This window comes from Columba livia, chromosome 5, assembly GCF_036013475.1.
Source record: "Columba livia isolate bColLiv1 breed racing homer chromosome 5, bColLiv1.pat.W.v2, whole genome shotgun sequence".
Lineage (NCBI taxonomy): Eukaryota > Metazoa > Chordata > Aves > Columbiformes > Columbidae > Columba > Columba livia.
In genome coordinates, this window is record NC_088606.1 from 39,574,268 (window position 1) to 39,600,971 (window position 26,704).

At 40.4% G+C, this 26,704-nt stretch overlaps 1 protein-coding gene across 5 annotated transcripts in view; it reads right to left on the reverse strand.

Moving 5' to 3' along the window:
- The window catches only part of MIDEAS (mitotic deacetylase associated SANT domain protein), a 57,151-nt gene extending 32,014 nt beyond the window's left edge, over positions 1-25,137 (reverse strand). Inside the window, exon 1 of one of the 5 annotated variants that reach the window (XM_005502226.4) lies at positions 24,981-25,137. The gene's annotated coding sequence lies outside the window, so the exon portion shown is untranslated. Of the gene's footprint in view, positions 1-342; positions 18,456-23,812; positions 24,135-24,181; positions 24,812-24,980 lie in introns of those variants that run through there. The other 4 variants (XM_065064545.1, XM_065064543.1, XM_065064544.1 and 1 more) reach the window with 4 other exon arrangements.
- Between the last annotated feature and the right edge of the window lie 1,567 nt (positions 25,138-26,704).

A 26,704-nucleotide genomic window follows, 5' to 3' on the forward strand; every position in this document is an offset into this window, starting at 1 on the left:
GGCTTTTTCTTCTAGACCCAAAAAGAATGTCAAATTAGATACACATATACCCAATGGGCACTTATTCCGTATTTTCTGGAATTAAAAAAACATAAGTTAAGTAAAATATGGCACCTTACTGAGAGAAGTTAGGGTCAGCATTTTAAGCTAAAACTTCTCCAGCATATCTACACTACAGCATTAAAGAAAATCATGAACACCTATAAAACACCATGTAGACTAGATCTAGGCAAAATCTTCTGAAGGCCTTTCCTTAAGTACACAACAGGACTAAGGAGGAGTCTCTGCCTGTGTCCAGGCTGCTGTTCTCAAATTCATAAAGTCCTCCCAAAGCAGAGATACCTGAGAAGTGTGGGGCACAGGCACTCACTCGGCTGGTACCAGCCCTGAGCAGGTTTTACTCAACCCAAAATAGGTTCTACAAAACCATTTAGGCATCCTTATCCATTGCAACAATCTTGTCCTAGTTTATCACTAGCCTGGAGAGTTTGCTGTTGAAAAAAAAAAAAAAAAAAGGCATTAAAAAGGTTTTAATTAAGTGTAAAGGTTATTTGATTTAGAGGACAAATTTAAAACAGTCCACAGCAACCATTTAATAGAAAATATCTTTAACTCCCTCTAAAACTTTTTGCCTGTGTATTTAGTAACCACCCGTCACTACTCTATTTCGTTAAATACTCTCTTCACTAAATATGCACATATTTGCACAATTTAATATATCAAGTTCACGACCTTACACATTGTAGTAACCTTAAACTCTACTCTTCAGCTCAGTTGCTGAGGGCTGTGCTGTCCTGTACTTTTCCTTAGTTCACTTACTACACCACTTACACTTGGCATGATAAGCAAGTTTAAATTTTGCATATTCCTAATCTCCTTTGAGATCATTTGCGCATAATTGTCTCTGACAGAATGCTGCAGAAATGACTCAGGAAAGACTCCAACCTCTCCTCAGACCCTGGCAAAGTTAAGGGTGCAGAAAATAACAAGTGTTCTTTTTAATGTGAAAAATGAAGTGTGTTCCTGGGTTCTAGCTAATGTACATTCACTGACTTAACTGCAACAACACTGCCACAGTTTGCTACAGGAGATCTGTCAAATTAAGAGAGAAGAGAATAATGTCTCACTAAATCCTCCTGCCACCAATTCAAATTACTGATTACTGCTGCAAGAAGCTTAATCACTTTTAATGATGATGAACAGACTCCAACAACAATTTTTACAATTCAGTCAAATGCAGCAAGCTAGTCAGTGTTCTTCTGAGACAAAGCAATTGAGCCTTCTTTAATTTGCTCATCATTATGGTCAAATCCCACATTTATGAAATAGGTGAAGAATCATGACGCACATTTTACTAATGAGGAACAAAACCAGAGGAACTAACTCACTTCTAAGATCACACAACCAACCAGGTCAAAAAATCAAGAACAGAATATAGAATCCTAGCTACCAGTTCCCTTTCCAATCCTGCAAGAAAACACGGGTTTAAATCTACATGCACAAGATAAAAGTCAGGTTTGCTATTTACATATGTGCAGAAAGGGCAAAGAAAATTTAATTCCCCCAGTGCAATAGCAGGACAGAGATAGTTTAATAGAGTGGGTTCTGTTTCTGGTTTTGGTGGTAGTGTTTGCGGGTTTGTTTTTTGTTTGTGTTTCGTGTGTTTGTTTGTGGGTTTTTTTAATGACTGGAGACTTAAAGGGCATCACAAACAAGAAACTTGTTCCAGCTAACAGAAGTTTGCCCCAGTGAAAACCACTGCCTATGAAACCAACACCACCTATTGCAACGGTCTTGAGTAAGAACCAAGAAAGCGATGAAAACAGGAGTCAGTTTTTGTGTTTGGCAGAAGATTTGCCAAGCTTATTGCACAGCTTATCCATATCCTACGCTTACTCTGCTGTATACGAAAACAGCTTCAATCTCTCCCCCTCCCACACACTCACTCTGCCACATGTTCTTCCAGACAGTTAGCTATAGCAAAATTCCTGCAGATCATTTGCAACCTCCCACTCACCACCTTCAGACACCTTGAACAGGAAGGATAACAGCACAGATTTCCTACATATTGCCCCAGGATGGAACAAGAAAAAACAGAAAACAGACCATGTTTCCAAATTCTATACAGCAGAGCACAGTAATCTCTCTTCTGAAGAAAGGCAGGAGAAAGCTCAAAGCAACTGAGAAGCACAACATTGTCTGAGAAAGCCAAAAAACTTAAATGGAGGATGCTGGCTTTATATCCCTGTCACCTTATCTTGAATGGGAAAGCATTTTCCACAGACACCTAGAAAGCCTTTCTCTACAGCAATTTTCCAGGAGCCTTGCACCACAGAAGGGCAGCAACTGAAATCCAAAGTGAACAAGCAAAACCAATCACCTGAACATTCTCCGGTTTAAAAGAACCCCACTACAAAAGAACGAACAACCATCCCCCCACAACACCTCCAAGAACTGTACCAGATAAAAGTCCTAGAATCAATAACGCCTATAAAATGGGGAAGGCTTACTTGTTTGAGTAACTGCATAGCAAAGAAGGAACTCTTTACAGCCTGCCCATAACAGGGGCAAAGAGATCAAAGGAAAGCTGCTGCACAGGCAGACAACAGAAGGGAAAACATGGCATCCAGGCAGCCTGACAACTTGCCCTGCTGCCCGAAGGCGCCTGCCTGGGGCAGGCCAATGCATACCTAAGTAAGTAGCACACATCCAAGACATTTATGGCCTACCCAAATTTTCAGGTGATTGGCCCATTTCTACTGCAGAGAAAGACTAAAGCTATGACTGACTTGAAGGGCATCTCTGCCCTGAGGACAGCATGGTTCAAATTACTTTGTTACCACTTTCACTTTCCCATTTTCAGCGGCTGGGATTAGTAAAGCTGTATGAAACCACCGTACTAACCAGAGATTCGAAAGTGACATCCATCAGCTCTGCGATGTGAAGCAGGGGAGACAATGGCCATGCTGAAGGACTATGTGCCACCAAATCTGGTAGCTTGCATTGCACCACCAGATGGGACAAACTACTGCTCCAATCTAGATCACTCCTGACACTCAGTATCATAGGTTAATTACCTACAGCAAGTAAAAGAACACAGAATGTAGAACTGCCATACTATTTAGGAAAAATATACATATGCAAGAAGAAAATATTAACTACACCTCATGAGCTAATCAAACCAAGGAGAAATACAAATCCTACTTAAGTAAAATATTTTGGTCAATTATAGTAAAGGATGTCATAAAGTAGAAGCAGTGAAAATGTGTTCACATAGATGTTATTTGACTAGGCAGCTTTCTTTTCTGTTATAATTTTCTTAAAATTCACCTAAGCATGCATTCTGCTTATAGTTTGACCCACTATTTACATCCATATATGTAGTTTTACTTATTCCCTATCACCACAATTTTCCACATTCTAACTAATGACATAGAAGCATTATAGTGTGGAGGACATTATAGAGAAGCATTTTTGGCTTTTGAATTACGGGGTCTGAAATACCACAGATGCACCTCAAAAGGAAGTTTTCAGAAAACAGTCCTTTGAGAGTACTAGAGGTTCACTTTTCAAAATACACCTGGGATTTTCCACATAATTTTATTTTAAAGGGATGAGAAAGCCACAAAATTTGTTACACAGAAAATGCCCATTAAGTGCTGATTACTCTTGTCCTTACAACAAGCAAGCCAGACAACACCTGGCTTATACAAACAGCTCCAACAGAACAAAATCAGCATGAGTGAGGAAGAAAAACTATTAAAGAGACAGACCAGAATTTAAAACTTAGACGATTATTAAACAAAGAACAAAAGGAAAAAAAACCCACCCTGATTTATTTTCGAAGGAACTGATGATGTTGTTTCTACCAGCTATTGAAAAGGTACTACAGCAAATAGTCAGATCCTAAATTTGATTCATTATCAAGCAAAACTTTGAGTGGTATTTCCACACTAATTGAAATTTTGCACAAATCTCATCTCATGAAAACAAGATTCATGATTTTCACCAGACTCATCTATCGCCTTGCAAAGCAACAACATGAAATTCTTAGAGAGAGTTATAAGCAAGAGACAGCTACATAAATTGGACTTCTGTAAAGAAATATGCAGGAAATATGCAGGAAATCCCACCTTTACAAATGGTTTTGCAACACAGTGCAGGCTTACCCTTTAACAAAATAGGTATATGGTACATTTCTTAAATTAGTTTATGTTTATAAACTGTACTGAAGTTAGGAATATTAGTTATTATAGTCTGTCATCATGATAAATGCCATGATCTGAAGAGGTTTGGGTGGCCTTAGAGCACAGAAAGAGCACAGCAATTAAGGAGTATGAAACGCTGCTTTCAGGCTTCATAAAGTTACACGAACATACTATTCTTTCCCACTGGAAATGGGTTAACTGTTCTTCTAATTGTAAGCATTTAGATGGCTATATTAAGCTTTTTTGTTTGGAGCTGTCAGGGAAGGCAGTTGCTAGCAACAGTGGGATGAATACTCCAACACGCAGGAATCACAGCAGGCTCCAGAGTCAGAATGGCAAAGAGCAGCCGACAGCTTCTCCCAGCCCTCGCGTTCCCACAGCTGACACAGCCACATGTCCTTCGCTCCCAATGCCTGTCCTGCCACAAACACTCCAGCTGCAGAATTGCAAGGATACACCCCAGAGACAGACCCAACCTCTCTGCACTTTAGCCCTGAGAAGAAAACCCATCTGAATGCACTGGGCTGCAACAGGAAAGATTGCTGCAGGTCCAGTTGTCTCCACCCTGACCGCTCCAGCACTCCGTCACAAAATCAGACATACGTAGGTATCCAGTGTATGGAATACCACAGCTTTAGGGCTTCAGAGATTACTTCAAGGCTTTACAAGAGGTAACAGCCTACAAATAAGGGAAGAGAAAGAGGAAAGTTCAATATAGATGATGAAACTTTCCATTCCCAGAGGTTTCTTCATGACAGATAAATGCACCCGAAACCTAGTCCGCAGCTCTCGGCAGAGACACTCCTGATGGCAGCAAGGAGACATCATCACTCGCCCAAGCCTGGCTGGAGAACAGCTGGGACTAAAAGCAAAGGCAGAACCTCAGAGGATCTGGGATCAAATTCCAGCTTTGCCACAGACACGGATCTTAAGCCACCCACTTCAGATCAGTTCATAAAATTAGAATAATACCTGAAACTCAATACACTGATATTCATGAAGAGCTGAGGTCACAAAAGTTGTATTATCTTTAACAATACCCACTAACAGGCTAGACGGGGATTCTTCCACGAAGAGCTTAAAAGTCTAATTTGAGACGTGATGCAACAGTGTAGCGATAACCAAAGAGGGATGGGGCTGAAAAAATGAAGGAGAAAGTTCACACAAATAATAACATAGTTGTTCTTTTGTCATATGCCTTCCTCGACCCAGAAATATCTTTTTGTTTGTCAGCAGTTACATAAGCTGAAGCAGTGCTGGTCTTGGTTTGCCCACATCCACACAGATCCCACTACGGACTGAGCTAATCTGTTATAAAACTACTCCAATAGTCAAGTCTTTAACAGCACTGACAGGACTTCAGTTCAAATTTCTAAAATTATGTATTTTGAGAAGTTTTGTGGTCGCTATTGAATATAAAAGGTTTTTTTTTTATTGTGCTGTTCGGTACAGCAAGCTCTTGGCCATGACTGTGGCATTAAAACAACAACAAAGGTAAGCAAATGCAGACTAGTTAATACTGGGAGTAGAACGCTGAAAGACACGGGCAAGCACAATCATCACACAGGGGATTACCAGCAAGGTTTAAAGAATTCAAGGGCCCAGAGAGCACTCCAATTTCTTAATCGTTAGTTAATGAATCAGAGCACTATCCTGGCCCCCAGATTCAGAGCTCCCTGCCTGTTACCTGCCCAACCTCCTCCTCATTTTAACCACAGGGATTTCAGTGGAGGAAAGAAAGAAACAAAGAAAGAGCAGATGGCTGGCCCCAATACCCGACCAAATCCAAAGCAAACCTCTTCCATTTCTGTAGTAGCTTATTTGTATCCTTACTAACATTATGAAGTACTTTCACAACTGGCCATACGTGTCACCAGCCTCATACTTACTCAGAGCAAAGTCAGAAGCTTCCCAAAGATTCAGCTCAACAAGCCTACCTGAAACCAAACCAACCATCCATCCTGCATGTTACAATTAGAAAGGAAAAATGCCATTCAATAACAGCATAAGGAAAAGTGTTCTCTATTAAAAATCCTAACAAAACCATTTTAAATTGAGCTAAATACTCAGTTCTTAATAAAACACAAAATTAAGGTTGCAATGATCAATGGAATTTTGTGAGTGTTATGCAGAACGGAAGTGTAACATGCGTTCTAATTGAAGACATAACATTTTGGATCAATAATCCCACATTACACTTTGAATAGCTGTATTTGCTAAATATACAAACTGTGTGATTGCTATTAAGAGGAACAGAAAGTCCTTCCCAACTGTGAAAATACGGCCATAAATAATTGGGAAGTCACACAGGAACTTATTAGAAGAGCCAGTAAGAGGATCAGTGCTAAACACTTGACCATCTCCAGAAGAAATCGCTACACATTAAAAAAAAAATTTAAAAATCATTTACATAAAACAGTTTCAACTCTCAGAATGAAAGGCTAATGAACTAATCATCCCTTCAGGTGTATGAATTGCATTTACCTGATCCTCTCACACTGAAGAAAACTAAATTCTGAGACCGATGAGCCTTTACAATCCATAATGCAGCCAGTGGATTCTAAACTATTTTTGCACAACGGCTAGATATTAATAATAGCACTCTCTTATTTAAAATACTTTACTAGTTTAACATGTCCCAGAGCTTTTGATAACTGTATTTTCAACTAATCTCCAAACAATAAGAATGTCCAGTCTCCCACCAGCAGGCTGACATTCATTTCCATTTGGGAAAGATGTACAAAATCAACTGAGATAGAAAAACACTGCACTAGTTGCTACACTGAAGACAAATTTTGATTGGGGAAAGTAGTTGGAGGAACTTGCCCACAAACAAACTTGACATTATTGGAATACTTCACTTTTATATAACACTTTGCAACAATCAAAGCAATATATTAACACCAATTCATCCCACGTCACAACATCTGTACAGTGCAACATTCTGTATTTTCAACAGGTACACAAAGAGAAACAAAGCAGGCTGTTTTGCACTAAAGAGTGAAGGGGTAGCCAACAAGATATTATTCTTCTGGAATTCCTTGATCTCAGTTTTGTCCACTATTCACTTCTTCACACTGTGCAGATGCAGACTGCATTTGTAAGAGGTCAAGCAAAGCATCTTCAATTTGAACAGATACACTGAAATTTAGAACCTGGTATAGAAAACCACTTCTTAAAATACTCCATAGAACTCCTCCCACCCTGATGTAAATGTTAAGGCTATTTTGATATAAAAATCACAATGTCTTCTAAAGCACACAGAAGTTCATCCACCCATATCTGTACAAGAGCTCTAACATTCGTATGTCAGTCTCATACTAGAGATCTCTAACCAACACTCCCCAGTGTTCTACGATGCCTTTGTACGGCAAATGACTCTTTTTATTGTCCATAGCTGCATTTCTTGCACTGTAGTACAGAAACTGAATTACAGCAATTGCTACTTTACAGAGTTGCATGGCCTCATAACAGCACCACATACTCTTTAATGCACTTACTCTGGCAACACCTCTTTAAAGGAGGGAACTACTATTATTCCCTTTTTATTGAAGGGGACTAAGTCAGAGAGAGAGACTACAAAGCGACTTGCCTAAGAGGTCTATGACAGAGCAGGGAACACAACTCAGTGTCAAGCTAGTGCCCTAACCTTTCAATCATGTTTAGTCTCTTACTCAGGTTGAAATCCCACCCTAAGGATGGCTAAAGTGCAAATGAAGCTTCTCTGAGGTATTTCTTCCTATTTCAGCCCGCCCATGAGACACTGTGTCATGCATAATGGTGAACTTAAGATAAGCATACAGCAGTCAGTGCAGGTTTACCATGGATCTAAAAACATTTTTCTAGCTTTTATTAGAGTTGTCACTTATAAGGCATATATGCATACCGATACACTAGCCTTGGCTGCAATGATGTCCAGGGGACACAGAGCAATTCAGGAATACTGGGCAGAACTATTCAAGTGCAAACATGACATTGTTATTAATTTTGTCTAGGGATTAGGTAACAATGCTTAATAGCCTCATCAAATTCCTTCCTTGCATGCAATTACAAATTTAAATAAAGAAAAAAGGAATATACTAATTTATAGCTATAAGTAGATTAGCTTTGATACAGATTTGCATCTGTTTACATCAGTTATGACCACTATAACCATAAAATGACACTTCGGAAACAGAGAATAACAAAAGGAAAGGGGGCTCTTAAATCCTGCAAGACAGCGCTTTTAGCAATTACTGTGACATGTATGTTCCTCTCATCTTTGCGACCTCCTTCCTGACAACCACTCCAAGGGAAAAGACTTTTTGTTCTTTTCCCACAACTGCAAAATCTGAGGTGCCACAAATAAGAAACAGCTTTCAGGCCCACAAGAAACAGATGCGTTGGAGTCACACGTGCTCAGAGCCCACCCGTGCAGGGACAAACTCCTGCCCCTTGAGCCCTCTAACTGAATATTCTCTTTGACCCTGTCTATGGCCAAGTTAAGAGCAAAACTCATGCTGATTTTTCACAGGAACGCGGCAGAGATCACAGCAGTTGGTCTGCAGGAACAAGGACTCTCTCAGCAGATCATGGAATGGGCTTTGTCATTGCCACCATGGGCCCTTCTGAGGCCCCAGAGGCAGGGGGCACAACCACGGTCCTCAGTCCCCATTCTGCTCTGAAGTCACAAAAGTCAGATTTCTGTCATTTGAGGGGGGGGAGGGAGACCAAGGGAGGAGCAGAACCATCAGACATCTGGTTGTGAAATGCATCAAAGCGTAACAGAAAAAATAAAATAGAGGCATACACTAGAGATGAAATTCCACGTCTTGGTTTCTTGTCTCTCCATAAAAAGCTATGTATTTATAGCCGCTGCTTACAAAAAAAAAATATCCTTGAGGGTTATGCATACAGCATGCTAAATCACAATATTAGAAAGAACAAGTACTAATTTGCACATAACTGTGATGAAATTCAGCTATTACAGTAGATTAAGTCAATTCTGCTCCTGACTCTCCCACCAGTTATATTTGTGGCTTTGTTCTCTCCCGTCCTTACTAAAAATCCTGACAACTCAGCACAAAAGGTTCCCTGCAGACAAAATCTGTCAAATCACAGTCACGAAAGTACTGTTAGAGCCACAAAACTGAACAAAAACCAGAAGAAAATTCACACTCATCACTATCTGCACATAAGACCATCCAGGAAAAAAGTTCATACAAAAGAACAGCTTCTACATGTACTTAGCTCCTGCACGTAGCAGGCTAAGTTTGTATTATTGTAGCCATTTCTAAACTTAGTCCTTCACAAAAGCAAGGTTTCCACATTCTTCAGGTACATTCAGCAACATGTGCGACCCTTTTGCTGGCACAAACCTCCACAGTAGCATCTGTGCAGAGATGGGGATTCCCCCAAGCAGCAGCTTCAGAGGCCCAGAGCACTTTTGATTTCAGACTGAGGTCAAGTACAATGGTTGGTTTCCATTCATGCTGCAACACGTAGGAAGCCAACACACGAGAAAAAGGTGAGATGACTAAAAAACTAGCAGGAAGAAGAAAATATCTCCCTTCTGAAACCAGAAGTGTATGGGTCCCTGCAGATGCACTTCCTCTTGCACACACATTCCCAGTACATTTTGTCTATTTTCTAGAATGTGGTGCCTTCCAGTTAAATATACTTAGTTCCACAAAGATACCACAGCAGGACAAACTGTTTCAAAAGACATGAACCATCCGTCCAATAAAGCAACTGTAACAGCTTCTTACTGTATTTGGTTTTTAAAGTAGTTGCTCATAATGGTAATTTCTTTAATGTAATTTTTTTACTTCTAGCTTATCTGAAAGTAACAGGACAGATTTGAACGTAAAAAAGCTAATAAAAAGAAGTTGTTTACCACTTTAGTTATACTTATCAGCTCCCCCTCCTTGAAGAAACATAAGTTTTTCCCAAACATTTCACATGTTAATATATATGTATTTTATTTGGAAGAGGAATAACACTTTTTTTTTTGAATATGGAAATAATACAGCGTGCCAAATTTCTCAATATCATTGGAGGAACTGTTTATGGTTTGAAAGAGCGTGAATTCTCAAAAATAATTTGAAAAATTTCATACACATACATCCACCTAACATTCACTAGACATCGAATTTAAATGCTCAGTTTTTTTAAGGGCAGCAGCTGGAAAACCCCACCTGTCAGTTGCTCAACTCCCAGTATCACTTCACCAGCTCTCTTGTCAAATTCTAAAATAAGCAGATCTGCAACTCTAATGTTAAAAAAGGAAATTGCTTACCACTCTCCAACTTTTCAAACTTTTTATACCTTAAGCAAGTAAAATGACACTTCTGGCAGTCTTCAGATAAGCAGTTTAAAATGAAGTCCATAGCAATAAAGATACTTTCCTTGTCTAGCTGCAATCGTAAAAATTTCCTCAGCCAAATATGGACGCATTTCTTTTCCTGTTCACTGTGGAGAACTAACTCTTCAGTAACAATATCTTGCTAATCTCTGTACTTACAACTATTGAGAGCAACTTAGCTGTTTCACTACACCAGCCTAGAAATAATTTCCGCAATCATTCTGGGGAGGAACAAGGGGAGATGTATACTTGTAAATGGTTAACACTCTCCCCTCTCTCCCTCCAAGCAAATTGTACACACAGCCAAAAGGCAAGGGAAATTATTAACCTTCTAACTCCTGAATTTTGGCTTCAATTCCCTAAAGTAACTTCACGCACGAAATCAACACGTGGAAAGAGTAATCAGTGGTGACCAGTTTGCTGAGGGTTGTGGAAAACTGGCCTATGGAGCAGAGCGAGCTCTGACCCGAGATCTGTGGCCGCCTCTTCTGCCACACAGACCTCAGCAAACAGGCACCGCAACTGCAGCACCGTGCCCTTCCCAGGCCTTCTGGAGAACCTCAGTGTCTAACAGCAACCACTGACCACCTCTGCTCTCCCATGCTAAAGCTTAACAACTTAAAAGAAAAAAAATACAATTGGAAATGTATGCACTAATTTAAAGACACTGTTTAGTCTTTTAAGGCATGCAATTCCATCACATGGCCCTAATAAAGCCTCCTCTGGATACCGGCACCATTTCTGTCAAGAGATACAATCCATTTATTTTAAGACACAGAAGGGTGTTGTTTTAATCTACAAGTTTGCTTTCAGTTTGAAGCTGCCTTTTTAAAGCAAAATGCTTCTTCATTAAAGTATCTTAGTATTTGAAGATGAAGTGATCAACAATACTTCATTAAAGTAATAATTAAAGAAGTCTCTCATTCATTAAAGAAAAAAAAAATCATGGAATGATCTTATTCCAGATTGACTATTTTTGTATCATAATTTCTTCCTGAAGAAGCAGCAGCCTGCATAAGTGCTGTCTGCATATAATTTTAGCTCTGTACTGTACTTACAATCAAATATTTTAGGAAATGTAGCTGTAATTACTAAATATCTTCCAAATTAGCATTCTTAAAAAAAAAAAATCTTATTTTTCTATCCAAAATGAAATCTGTGTTTTAGAGGTGTCGAGACACCGGGTTTCCCCCAGCAGGGAAGGCTGTCTGTCCTCCCTCCCCTGCCCTCTCTGAGCATACAGATATCCAGTATGTCAGTACCTCTGGCACATTCATCTCTCTTATCCAGGTACACTCCCACTGCTGTAGAACTGCTCCCAGACACTTATGTAGGCATAAGGGGACCAATAAATCTTAAAGTACATTCCAGTTGTAGCTCATGTCCTGTGTCTCCCTAGCTTGTGTAGTTTTACAAACACCCTGAATGCCTATCTCGTTCATACTAGGCTGGAGCAATGTTCTCCAACCACTGCTGCAAGCCAGTCTAAGCACAAATTTCCATTTATAGCTCTCTACCAAATAGGTTTTTTTCTCTTGTTGAGGCAAACACAGGCCTCAGTATGATTACAATCCATCTGTGCATATATCTGGTAGAAAAGTTATTTGCTCTTACAGAGGGTTATATTTATTTAGCCGTAAGTACAGCTGCTCCAAAGCCACTTGGAGTCTAAAAGCATGCTTGTCTGATGGTGCGTTTCCCAATGAAACGCATCAGCTGCCGAGTAAGAACCCAAGTGACAGCCTGGGGAAACAGTATCTCTCAAAGGCTTTGTGTCCACCCTGCAGCTGAGCTCACCAGTCTCAAGAAGCACAGGCTGCCCCCCAAACCAGGCACCTGGCAGCTCCCCCTGCCCTCGCAGGCAGCCTGGCAAGCCACGACCTGCAGCTGCAGCTGCTGTGACATCCAGGCCCACCCCCGTTAGTTTAGGGGGCCCCCAGACACTAAACACCCCTGCAAAGACTGATGAAGCAACATCCACAGCACAAGCGCGGAGTCCTGTGCCCTGCCCAGCAGTGCACAGAAAGGCACCCTGGAATATACTCATTTCATTTACCTCTTGGATGAGCTTTTTTTTTTTTAATAAACAGCCTCTTCTGTTGTTTATACTACTTGTTCTGCATTTCCATGAGCAAATAATACACATAGCTTCTTCTTCAGCTTCTGCATTAGTAGGAAAGCAAGCTCCCTAAAATGATAAATTAAAAGGGCCTAGCAACACCACAGTGTTCAGACTTCGGGAAGAGGGAAGGTTTTTTTGTTTGAGTATTAAAAACCTATACACAGTTACCCACAACCCTCACAAAAAACCCTAACACAAAGTATCTCTCTCAAATGCTTTCATCTTCGACTTCCAAGAGAGGCAATGCTTTCAATGAAATTAAGGCCGTAACATATTTGCAGCCTTCTCAAAGGTGCTGCTCTCCCTGATACTAGCATCCAGTTTATATTTGGATATTTTATTTGGCAAGAAGAGGAGATGAATGCTATTTGCAAAGCACATTTTGTTTGAAGTCACAACAATAACCAACACCTGTGATCATTAATCAGATGTATTCTATCTTGGCAATAACTTACACCTATACTGTATGTATACATGCATACATTCACATGACTACATACACTGCACGTAAGAACCAATTTAAATGGAAGAAATTCTTCCTGAGAAGTTTACTTAATTTTTTTTCTTAAAATGATGCTTTATCCACACAAACAATACACAAAGAATCTGATTAAATTATGAAGTCTCCAGCATATTAATGTCTTTGCAGTCATCAATGCATTGTAAAAACACTCCCTTGTTTAATTTTTGAAATAAAACTAGTTATTTTGCTTTCAAGAGGTTCTTGTAAGAGATGCATCAAGGACACTGGAGTTTTTTCACCTCTAAAAAATCAGTTTCTTTGAGAACTTTCTCAGTTACCAACAAATTGTTAAACAACATGAAAGTATAACTACACATTTTTTCATGCTTAACCAACACGGTGTTTCTAATTGTTAAAACTGTATTTAAAGTGACGGACAAAGGGGAGGAAAGAAAAAATATTTTTCATCCAGAAATATTTTATTTTTTAAAAGTTCCTGTGATGGAGGAAGCTTTTATTCTTAAAACAAGGAACAGCTAATCTAAAATGCTAGACAAATGAGTAAGTCATAGGTATATTAAAATGAAGTTGAAAATTCACACTGAGGGTACTGAAAAGAAAAAAACACCCTCATTTTCTGAAACTAATATACACTTCAGAAAAAAAAAAATCTTCAAAAATTAACATCCCTGTCTTTAATTAAGATGTGAGACTCAAGACTTTTTTTTTTTCCAGCAATTGTATTTAATAATAGTAAGGGACTGCTGTTAACAGATAAGCTGACAGCTGACATTGTTCCAGATACATGAGTTTTCCAGATCTTCCTTATTAAAAAAAAAAATTAAAAAAATTACTTCTGTTTTAAAACAGAGGGATGCGAGATAAGTCACCTTTAAAGCAAAATGGTCTCCGTGAGTCCAGTCAGCACGCAAAGTATTAACTTTTGCTTTATTTCTTCATCTGTTTGCATTTTAAAAAATTTGTTTGTACAACACAGAAAAATCAAATCAGTGGTTCTTTCCCTTCAGAGTGATCCATAAGTCCCATGTTCTCAAAATTCAGCATTTGTAAGAAATCCTGCAATGCTGGTGTGAGACTACAAGTTAATTGTGTGAATGAATACAGGGATACGGAATGATTAAGAGTCATGAACACGGCTTTAACCTTTCAGTAAGACAACTGCAAGTAACACTAAGTAAAATGCTTGCAAGTAACTTATTTCCAGCAATGAAGTGCCTTTCAACTACACTGACAATGTAGTTGAGAATTTCTGATGGTGTAAGAGTAGAGAATATTGAAAGGCAAAAGAAAATCAACTTTTTTTCCAGAATAAACTCCCCAGATACTCCATGCAACCTTGTATAAGCTCTCCAAACCAGGACTGTAAGTAGTAGCTACAAGGAACACGCTACAAGAAAGCTTTATTTTTCTTACTTTCTTATGCACTATGCTAAGTGTTACTAGTTTTGTGCAAATCAGTCATGTGCAGAAAATTTATCATAAGAAGGGCAAAACTTCTGCAAGACTTCACAGTTGTTACTGTCAGTTTTTTTACCGTGTTTGCTGGTTCTGTCAAGCCACAGAGGGCAAACCCAGTATAAATGTAATGCAAAATACAGCTGTGCTTCTGTACATAAATATAACTTCTTTCAGCTCCTTACTTGCTCACCATCCAATATTATGTGTGCACATACCAGCCCTGTCTTTTATATGTTGTAGCATTTTGTGCCCAGGACCAATTTTGAATCCAAACTACAGCTATTCCAAATGAAGGGTATAACATCACAAAGAGTCACAAACAAGCCATCTACCATAAAACATTTTTCCCCTTCTTCAAACAAGAAAACCTCAGACTATTCAATTCTGTTGTATGATGCATTAAGCAGATTTGTGTTGACAGAGTTGTCCTGGGTTTCCATTAAAATATATCAACACTATGCAAAAATCTTCAATGGGAAGGCAAAGGGTTAAAATCTCCATTATAGTTGCTGCAAAGAAATTGTGGCAAGTAATTTGACTAAATATTCTCTAAGTTTCCTGCATTCAAAGTCATTACACTTTTCCCCTTCAGACAGGGTCACCATGTTCTGCCAATTCATGAGCTCCCAAAAATAAACTAGTTGAGTAACTAAAGATGTCAATAGATTTTCACATTCCCTTCAGGCATCCAAACTGTACAGCTCAGATGATTACTTGTAAACAGGCAGACATCCTGCACTTTATCTAGAGCATTTTCCCAGGTATACTCTTCACTTAGAATAACTCAGTTATAGCTGTCACTAAACACGGAATACCCTTCCACCTCCAAATTGTACTTTTCTCTCATAAATCAAGTCACTCACAAAGAACTGTCATCTTAAAATACTTTTTAGCACACAGCAAAACTGAGTAGTTCTGTTCATCTTCACAGTAAGAAACAAATAAAACAAACAATAAAACAAAAAACCCCCACAACAACAAAAAAACCCCCAAAACACCACCAAACCCAAAACATAATAGAATAGCTTCCGGATTTATAACCACCTGGGGAAAATGCCTTGAACCATGCTCCAAGGGAGATAGTTGATCTACCACTTTGGTTTCTTCCATCTTTGACCTTTTTGATGAGACCGCCAAAGTTACTCAACTGAGAAACAGGAAAGTATGAAATAACTCTGCATAAGAGCTGGACTGAAATCATCTAAGTGCACAGAACCAAGGAGATGATAATTCTGTTCACTGACAACATGATTTAAAGCCAAGTAAGTAACCTGGCTAGGGAAAAGCTACTCAATCCACTCCATACATAAACTGGTGCCTCATTTCTAAAATGCAATCCAGAAGCCTCAGTTCCATGTGGAAGATTTCTAGAACAAACACCAAGGGATTAAGAACCTCACAGAGAACCAAAAGTCAGCCTTTTAATCAGACCCTTCAGGAAAAAGCCAGTGAAAAAGGCCCACAGAGGATGTACCCTACAGGCAAACATGTATCTGCATCTGAATGAAAAAAGTTGCACAGGGTCTTCTTTTTAAAGAGGCCGCCAATAACTACTTCTGAACAACAAAGCCAGCTCCATCTCAACCACAGTAGTGTGAGAGGGTGTGACCTCCTCTACAAAGCCACCTGACACAACACTCACCCGGGCACAGAGATGCAAATTCAAGACTCTCAAGACTATCCCACCTTCCCCTAACCCAGCCCCCATCAACCAGCTCCCCTGGCAGGGTTAGGTCTCCATCCCCACTCTTGACACCGTGCATCGCTTATTAGATCAGAATACAGTTCTGTAGCCTCTTCATTAAAAGCAATCACCTCACCTTAAAAGGAGGGTGATAACAAGGCACAAAGAAGGTAAATTACTTGTCAGCGCTGAGATAGCAAGAAAGGGAGAAGGCTGGGAACAGTTTTGATGTATGTCCTATGGCACTAGAAAACACTTCCTCCTTGCGTAGCATTTTGTTGCCTCCTCCTTCGGGTCTGTCTTTGGTCTAAGTTGTCCCATAGTTGTCTGACAGTTTGTAAATGTAACTGTAGACTCCTACATTAGATGCACAAAATTCCATGACAGGGCTTCTGGGTCAGGACAAAAGACTTCCTCTAAGCTCCAGGTAGGTGCTCCTAGTTGCTTAGATTCAGTATTAGCAGTTTGTTGTGCCTATGTGTGAATAAAAGGCTCAACAAAATCATGAATGCAAATACCTTTCCCTCCCAGAATATTAACACCAGTTAACTCAGAGACAGAACACTAAAAGCACTTCAGGGTTACAAATAAGATCAAGTTTTTACTTAAGATTTTTAAATACTGAACAAAGCCACTGACTTCTTGATAAGAGTATGGATGTGACTTCTTAGGCATTTTAACCCAACTAAAATGTCAGAAAGCTTCAATTTCCAGGCTGTATTCCTGAAACAGACCTCCATAAGAACCGCTGGTACAGACCCAGGCACAGCATTGCCAACTGCACTACCAAACCAGACCCTCAAATCCAAAAATACCAATACCTTTAATGAAGGAAGCATTAAAAGCTTCTAAATCTAAGCATCTTCCTACCTTGGCATCTTTTTATTTTATGTGTGTATGAGAATGTTTGTTAATTTTGGGGTTATCTTTCAAAAACAAGGAGTTTTGTCTATTAATCTAAAACTCATTCTTTCCACAAACATGAACAGTAACTTCAGGGTACTATAAGAACAGAATATTGCTGGTCAGTAATGGAACTTGATTTAGAGTTATCACCCCTGGGGAAGAAAAACAAAACAAAGCACAACACTCCTGTACAAAAAAAGTAAAGGCCAATTCAGTGTCATTCAAATACATCATCAGCACAGAAGCAGCAGTATCTTGCCAACGTGGCTGTTTTAACATCAACTCCAAATATCAAATGCACTCTCCCTATCTGAGTAGACCTGCTCAAGCAATTGTTGATGTTGACAAGTATTTGGGCCGCTGCCTTGGCTCTCATACTTGCCTAATGATACCTCTGACAGAGGTGCCTTGTATACATCCATAAACTCATTAAAAAGCAGCAGTGCAACCTGAAGCCCAGTGGAAGGTCTCTAACCCTGTGCTATCATCCCATGATAGAAATGCTTTGCTTCATTATGACCAGTCTGCCCAAGCTTCTCTCGCCTCTTGTGTTTTATGATTTAGCAAATATATGCTTATGTCATTCTTAGACAAACATAAACCTGCATCTTGGCATACATGTGCGCACAGGCAGGCTACCTCATTTTAAAATGCCAGGAGAGATTACCTGAATGAGGAAACTGAATCCTCCAGTGTGCAATTTATATCAATACTAATACTGAAATATTTCAGTTTTGCCAAAGAAAGAAGAGCTTTAAAACAAAACCAAACCACCACACAAGGAGCCGTCAAAGTAGTTCTTATACTTAATAGGAAAGGAGAAATGTCCTAAATACATTTTGCATTCTTGCATTTATTTAGAAAATCATGGTAAAAATTACCACTTCGATACTGAAATTAAATTATAAAAAATTTAGCACATAATCAAATGCAAAATTTTGCACAATTGTTTACTTGCAATAACACCCTTTACTTGCAAAAGGCTTTCTAAATATTCAAGGAAGGCAGCTTAAACTCAATGAGAATGCCCAACAATACAGTAATACTTTTCAATTCCTAGCTTTCATTGATAGTATATTCATTTACTTCTTCTCGGGCATCTCAACAACCCTAAAAACACCTTCATTTAAGCAAAACTGTTCTAGAAAGACTACATTATTTACTCATTATATATCCTCAGGAAAAAATTGTTTTCTAACAATTTGAAAAGATAAGAGCTTTCCAATAGAAAAATCAAAATACATCTATATTTTTAGTTTGACATAGTAAAGATTACACTATAAATATTTCGCACATCTCATACAGGATAGCATCTAGAGCTTGTCAAAAAAAGATTCTAAGAGAATAATTTCACTCAGAATTTTCTAAGTCACAAAGTCAAACGTAACGATAGGGGCAGTCAGATCTCCCTACCGGTTTCACATACATGTGTATTTGGCATCTGAAATTGTCATCATTGGAATTTCCTAAAGCAATCAGAATGCCTTGCAGCTGTGGATCTCTCCCGTCTCACCAGGAGTTTGGCAGTGCTGAGATTTTTTTCTCCAACGGTATAAAATCAAATTCAAAATAGGAAAATACTTTGCTAAATCCTTCTCCACCCAAGTGCAGTAATTTCCCACAAACACAAACTATCCTTTCAGGAAGTGCTTGAAAGAATGAACAATACATTTTGTAGGAAGAAATAAATCCTGAAAACAAGACAGTTTAATGGAAAACAATCCAGTAAAATCCCAAGAGTATTTTCACCATATGGCACTTTGTTTTACTTCACTTTCCAATGTGTCTAAAGAACCAAGAATCTGAACAGTTAGGAATATTATGAAACTGCAAGAAATAGTTGACTTGCGTTACTATAAAACCCTAAACAATAATGTAATTTATGAAAGGCTACTAAAAGACAGATGCAGGAGTTCAAAAGGTGCTGCTCAAAGAAACCTAAGCGTACAGACCTGGCAGATAAGGTTGCACCCAAGCGTACATACTTGAGTTTGAAATCACGCAACATCCTCAAGCAGCTTGGGATCCAAACAGAAATGCACTTTTACCCTAGGAACTACATCGTAACCAGGCAATTTGGAGATTCAACTTTAGACTTCACTACAACGCACACTGCCAACAAGGTGACAAGCAGGGCTACTGCCTCACAACACGTGGCTTCAGAGGACAGATTCTAGTCCGCCCGTACTGAAGGGATGCAGCTGATCCCGTAGCTGGGAATCAGCCGTACAACACCATACCACAACCAGACTGCAGAGCCAAACAAGTACTGCAAAAAGTCTTCTCAGTTAAAAGCCCTTGATAAAAAAGACAAGAACAATCCTTGCAGTCACAGTTTATGCAACTGTAGGTAATTAAAAAAAAAGGTATCAAAACTGCTTCTCAGTTTACTACTTCAGTCATTAACAGTATTTAACTTGTTTCAAGCTTTACCAACACTTAAGTCAAACTATTTAGAGCAACTTTAAAATTAAATTTAAAATTCAAAAGCTAAACCCTAAAGAACAAAGCATTATTCCATGTTTTTTTCAGGATGCCTTTAAAAAAAAAAAAAGCCACCACTTTGCTACCCCCTCCAAATCTAGCTTTTCCCAGATTTTAACTTATTTATCAACACCAGCTGTCAAACGCAACAGGCATTTATGTAATTTACTTCTACGTAAAAAGAACATCCATTTTTGAGAGATGTACATTTCAAAGAATATCTATACATATTCTATACCATATCTAGATTAATGAATTATATTAATTCAGGCCTGGTGATGAGGTGGCTGTCAGTTGCAGCAAACATGATAAAAAGCATCGACACAGGCAGAAAAGCAAAGAACTAATTACCAAGATTTATCTCTGCATCCCCATTCAATCGTTTGTTCCTGAATACCTGAAAATTGGTTGCATTCAAAATACATACATTCTGATTTTTCCTGGTGTGAAGAGTATAGCTTTTTCTCGTAACATTTTGTGTATTTTTCAGTCGCTCAAGCTGATGAGCGGAGCACTGGAGAAGGGCTACAGTTGGAGATCATTCAGAAACAGAAGTTACGCAAAATGTTGTCAAGTGCTTATTGAGCAGCCTCACGCTGGAAACACACACCATCTGCGCACTGGGAGCTGCTGCAGCTGCCAAGGAGCTTCCACGTGGAATGCGAGCTGCTGGTATGCAGCTACAAAAATTTAAATTACTACTTGAGCAGCCACCTCCTTCAGGGACCTACATATCGCACTACAAGGATTTCTTGGTTTGAATTCTCAAATCGCACTAAAGGGAATGTGTGATTCAAAGCACAAGCTCTGTGCCACACTATTCCAATTATTAGGGGAGGTCCTAATTATGATTTTTCCTTGAATTAGCAGTACATCCCTATTTACAAATTGCTCAGTGACAAGTCTTCCATTTGGAGATGACTCATGAGCCTTAGTCTGTCTGTGCCAGAATTTGCGAGCTTTTTGGACATGTGTTGCAAAACCTCACCACTAGAGCTCCTGCCCCCCCACCCCCCGTTTCATATCATGAACACTCAGAGAAAAGTGGTTTATTTCTCCTTTTATGTCACTTAGAATATAACTAACTGCACTGGAGACAATATGCATATTTACTACATTTCATTTTAGCATAAACCGTAATTTACTGCAACTGAAACTGAGATTTTATGCAATGCCTCAAGAAAAAAAAAAAAAAAGAGAAACCACACAACAGTTTTGTGGGTTTTTTAAGAAAAGATGAAACAACAAGAACAAATCGGTTCTTATCCCTAATACAAGTCCATTCTACATCCTCATTCCATTATTTGATCAGTAGGTTAAAAAAGTAGCTGTCAAATGTTTACCTGAGCTCGAGAGAAAACTAGGTAAAAGTTTATTGAGTAGAAACTCCTCAGGAATTGCTAAGCATACAGAAAACACATCCACCTTTGGAAACAGGACAGACCCCCATTCTGAAGCGTGGCAGTCACTCTTGCCTCCTTACATGCCCCACACAGGCTGCTGCTGCTCCCAACATCACCAAGGTGGTCACTTCCAAAGAAAGGCTACAGGTCCTCCAGCGGGGGCAACTGCATGGACTGCTGGGCAGCTCGGCACAACAGCTTCCTGGGAGGGCTGACAGGCTGGACAGTATCTCCTGCAGTTCTGCAGCTACAACTCACCAGTGACAATAGGAGTGAAAATGGAGAAGGATAGATTAACACCTGGAACGAGTACAAGGCTCTCAAAAGGCTTGTGCTGCGATACAGTCCTCGCCATTTCGTATCACCACTACTCTCGAGAACCTGGATGGGTTAAAGGCTGGCAGGGCTACGCCTCCCTTTTGCTAATATGCACACAAGTGCACATCTATGACTAATTCCACTGAGCACCACAGGACGACTCATGAAACATGAAAGTTAGCTACTCCATTGCTTACAAGCCCAAAGAATCCCAGCCTAAAACATCTTCTCCCACCACACAGGCTGTGAAAAGCAAGTCCTGCCATAAGGAATGACTGTATTGCATTGCTAACACAAAGGATTCAAGGAATCTTTAAGCACTGTTTCTGCTTTTCCCCAGAAGTAATTTTGACTTTCAAACACCCAGTATAATGTCAATTGACAAGTCAGTGAAGACATGAAAAACGATTCAAAGAAAAATCTAAAAATAGATCATAGCAATGCACAGATTAATATACCTTTGCTTATTTGGTATTACAATAAAATGCTCCAATAAACTTACAGAAGGATGACTAGGAAAGTAAGTTTATCAAGTGATAGGCCTAGCGTTGTGGTTAATTAACCACTTGCTAAAAAACAAACAAATAAACTTTTTCAGCACAATGTGTTCTTCATTAACAAAGCTACATACATTTTACATAAAGCATTTAGTTGACAACCTGAGGAAACTACCCATAACAAGGTGATCTGTATGTTCAACTAAAATATTATGTTCTAGTTGAGCACCAAGAAATTTTAAAACAGCCTTCCATTTTTATAGTACTTCCCATCACAGTGCTCAAAACACTTTACAAGCCTTCACAGCACTTAAGACATCAGCAATGATGGTTAAAAACAACACTTCTAGAAAATTGTCTCTAATCTTAGAAAGGCAAATTTCTGAGTACCAGATCTAAAAACTTTTAGATCTGATATTAATTCAAAGTAATTCCAAAACTAAACTGAGAAAACTACAGGCAACCAGCACCTCTGAAGCCCGAAGTCCTAGGTACCATAAATTGTATCCACAAGGACTTTGGCTTAATTTTATGGTCTTTCAAAGTCTTAGTTAAAAAGACTTGCTAACGTAGTGTCAGTCAATAGTGTCAATGCCTTGTCCAATCCATCAGCCAACACTGCCTGCAAGATCACTGAGCAAGATGCAACTCTTCAACTGAAGCTGAACCAGCGTGTTCAAAACTTGTCTAGTCTAGCTCTCCTTTCAACCTCCAATTTTTTGTGGCCCAACAGAGAAACTCTCCCCAATGCTCTTCTCTCCATTTCCAAGAAAGCTTGCTCATCTGTAGTTGCTTATTTTTTTTCCCACACAAGCACAGAAGAAATTAGAGCAGAGCAGGAATTACACTAAACCTGCAGGACTGTTAGCAAACCTGCCTGATTTTCACCTGCTGCATAATCACTTTAGAAACATGAACCCACAGATTCAACGAGCTTGCAGTTTCTTCTGTGATTTCAGAGCCTACTGGTGGCGTGTCTGCTGAGTATTTCAGGTCTGTGACTTCTACAGTCAGTCCTGCTGCACTTCTCCTTTCCCCCCCACCTTCTAATTCTTTGGTAAAGTCAAAGAGAAATGTAGCAGTTCAGTGCAGAATACATTCTCTTTTTTAGCATTTAAAATGCAAAACTAGGTTTTGTTCAGTACTGAAATCTTGCACAATAGCCTGCGTACTCATATACGTATTTGTTCCAACAATGCTGTCCTATGCAATCACTCTGTAATTACATACAGTCATAAAGCTGCTGCTGTTGCTGCTTGGAACTGCAGTCTCGCCCTCTAAACAACCTAATATCAGTCTCCGCATTAGGACATTTCTCTTCTCTCTTCCCCTCCCTTAACTGCTTGCTCCAGTACAGATGGCCTTCACGCTCCAGTCAAAACACTGGATGAAATCGAATTATTATAAAAAAATAAGCTGTTTTAAAGAGGATGCCGAGTAAATCTCTGTTGAGCAAACAGAGTATTTCTCCGATTCTGCAGTCTGCAACCACACAAGACTTTACAAACCAAAAATAAATCCTGCTTACGCCTGTTAAAAAAAACCTGTAAGTATTATATAAGACTCACATACACGCGTGGGTGTATCATCAGCTTTTACTGGTAAACTGCAAAGAATCTGTCCTCCGCAGTTGCTGTCAGAGAAAAAGCTGTACATTTGAGAGCACGAGATTTTCAGAAATTATCTAATAAAGTCCTCCCCACCCCCACCCCCTGCACAAATCCCGGCAGAGAAACCCAACCCTCGCAAGCCGAGGCCCACGGCGCGGTCCGGAGCGGCCGCCGCACACGCGGAGCTGCCCTGGCTCCTGCACGCAGCCCGCCAAGAGAAAAGCCTACAAGAAAACCCCCAAACTCTTCCAAGCCCAGACCGACCCCCCCCAAAATACCATGGCAGACAGCTCACCCAGACACAGACGCATCATTAGCGCGCCGCTGCAGCCCGGCAGCAGCGAGGCAGCCCCTGCGGAGCCCCCGTCGCGATTCACGGTGAAGCAGAAGGAAAGAGCTCGGCAGCGCAGCCCGGCCGCGGGAGCGCGGCTGCCCCGGCCCCGCAGCGCTGCGCGGCCCAGGCCGCCCCCGGCACCTCCGCAGGTACTTGTCCTCCTCATCCTGCACCCACAGACAAAGCAACACTCTCCCGCGCACCCCCAGAAAAAAGCCTCAGGAAAGACACCCCCTCTGCAAAATGGCAGGGAAACGGAAACAAATTGTGCAAATAAAAAATAAATAAACCCACGGAAAGCAGGAGAAGGAAGAAAATGTGTTTGCTCACCTGCGAAGCGAAGCACGGCTGCGGTGGGGGGCGCCTGCGGAGGGACGCGGAGCAGCAACGAGCAAAGGGACGGGGGGGAAGGGGTGAAAGAAAGAGCGGGGGGGGGACCCCAAACTTTGTTTCTTTCTCTCCGGGACTCAGGGAAAGCGTCACTTCCTAGTGCGGTAAGCGGGGAGGCTCCCGGGCCCGGGCTCCTCAACTCCTCCTCCTCCTCCTCCTCCCGCCTTCCTCCTCCCGCCGCCGCGGCGCAGCTCCCGCCGACCCTCCGCGGCTCTGCCTGGCACCGACCTGGCTCCCCCCTGCCCTTTTTCCGCAGATCTTGGCTTGACCTTCGGTGCTGGGCTTTGCCTGCCGTTTGCAGGGAAGGAGGGGAAATCCCCAGTGAGCGGAGGGCGGGGAGCGAGTTTGCAGCACTGATTTGGAAGCCCAGCCCGGCAAATCCTGCCCTGTCCCACACCTGGCACAACGCGCCGGCCTTATGCCCTGAGCTCAGCGCCAGGTCCCCAGCGGGATCAGCCTGCGTGGCCCTTCAAAAAAAAAAAAAAAACAAAACCAAACAAACTACAAGCTTTTTGTTTTTAAGGAACCACTTGTACCAGAGGAAAGCACGGTTTTCTGTTTCCTCTTTTTGGTCTCTTCCCCCCCCCCAAACGGCTTTTCTTCTGAAAAAAAAAAATAAAAAAAAGTGGAAAAAGAATGAAGAAAGAAAGGATTGGTATCTAATACAAACCCTCAGGTCACCTCTATAATGTTGGCTGTTTACCAAACACCTGAAATTTACTTTCACGAGAACACTTACTGCTGAAATTTCCAAAAGTGTTCAGCTCGTCTACTGGAATATGGCTTCCTCTGCTGCCTTGGTCTGAGAATAAAAAACACAGTGTGCTGGCAAATACCGTCACGCTGCTCCTCTTACGGCAGGAAATAAAGAGGCTGCTTCGTCATTGCTCCCCCTGTAGGCTGCTCTGATCCTCCAGTTTGTTAGCAACGAAACTTACAGAATATAAAATAACATTCAGGCAGCGTTCAGAGAGGAGACTCTCATTCCCTGAAACATGCCAAGCACATGCAAATGCCAAACATTTTTCCCCAACATGCACATAAGCCACGTGTTTCCCTTCACCCAGGCTTAGATCACTCATTTAGAGCACACAGCAGTGTAGCTTCTTTTCAGAGCAGCAAGGCCCCTTCCCTTCTAGCACGTGTTGCTTTATAGAGTGAAATATAGGAGTCATTTCTGCACTGCTCACTCTAGCTTGCATTTCTTTCACAATAGTGCTTGACTTCTATGCAGAACCTTTTAGCAGGGAAGCTGAAGATGCATGGAAACAGGAGCCCAGAGAAGTGACATAGCCGTGACTACAGCACATATCTGATGCATAACCAGGTTTCTCTGATGAGTCTCAGGTCAGTAGTCTAATTACCACACCCAGTCTTTTCCTGTCACGGTGCAGAGAATAACAGTGAGACACATGGAGGTGAAGAGCAAAATAGTAGCCACAGGAGGTACTCCCGGTAAAGTTTTTTTCTTTCACAACCGAAGGTATCATTTGATGCAACACTGTCTCAATAGGACATTCAAGGAACACTCTTCTATACTACCATTAATACATTCGCTCTTCTAAATTCCTGAATAGACAAGAGCAATAGGTCCATAACTATTTAAATCAATACAGGAAGAATATTCACAGCTGTTCACCAGTTAGCTAATATGTAAAGCAAACTTAAATAATGGAACATAAAATGACTGGAACCAAAGCCAAAGGCATACAACCCTTTAGTTTAATTTGCCCTAATAGGGACTGAAAAGACAGATTCCATAAAGAGGAGTTATTTCCTTCTCTGTTATAAATGTTAAGCAGTCGGTGCCTCCCATGCAGCACATCAGATATTGATAAGATTGAAATTGCTTATCTCAGCTTTCATGGGGAAAAATAAACAAACAAAAAACCACATGCACAAAAAAACCCAATTCACTCTTCTATGACTGTAAATCATATTGTAACAGCAAAGTGCAGCTCTTCTTTCTAGCCAGGATGAATGCATGTTGTACTCCACCTGTTTGGAGTTTGGGAAGCAAAATGCTGAGCAGCATCTCATGTTTCACAACACATAATCACGTAAAAGCAGCAGACAATGGCAGAAATGTCATCATCTGGCTCCAGAAGCTAACATTGCGCAGACCGGGAAGTATGTTTTCTACCCTTGTCTAGGAGACATTTCACCATTGTTTTTTGATAGTTGCCTCTTAAATAATGCATAGGTAGATAGGAATCCTTCTTTCCTTCTTTACTAAGCCAAAGACAACACAGTCACCACAAGGACAAAGCTGAAACACTCCATAAGATGCAAAATCTATAGGAAAGGATGCTACTTCTTCCTAAACATACTAAATGGGATAAGAACAAAACCAGGCAAGCCTGTAGGCACACCAGCCAGTTTATAGATCCAAACCGGATGAAGCACACTTCAAAGACACTATGGCATGAGGCGTTTTTATAGAGCTGTAGGCTACTGTTTATT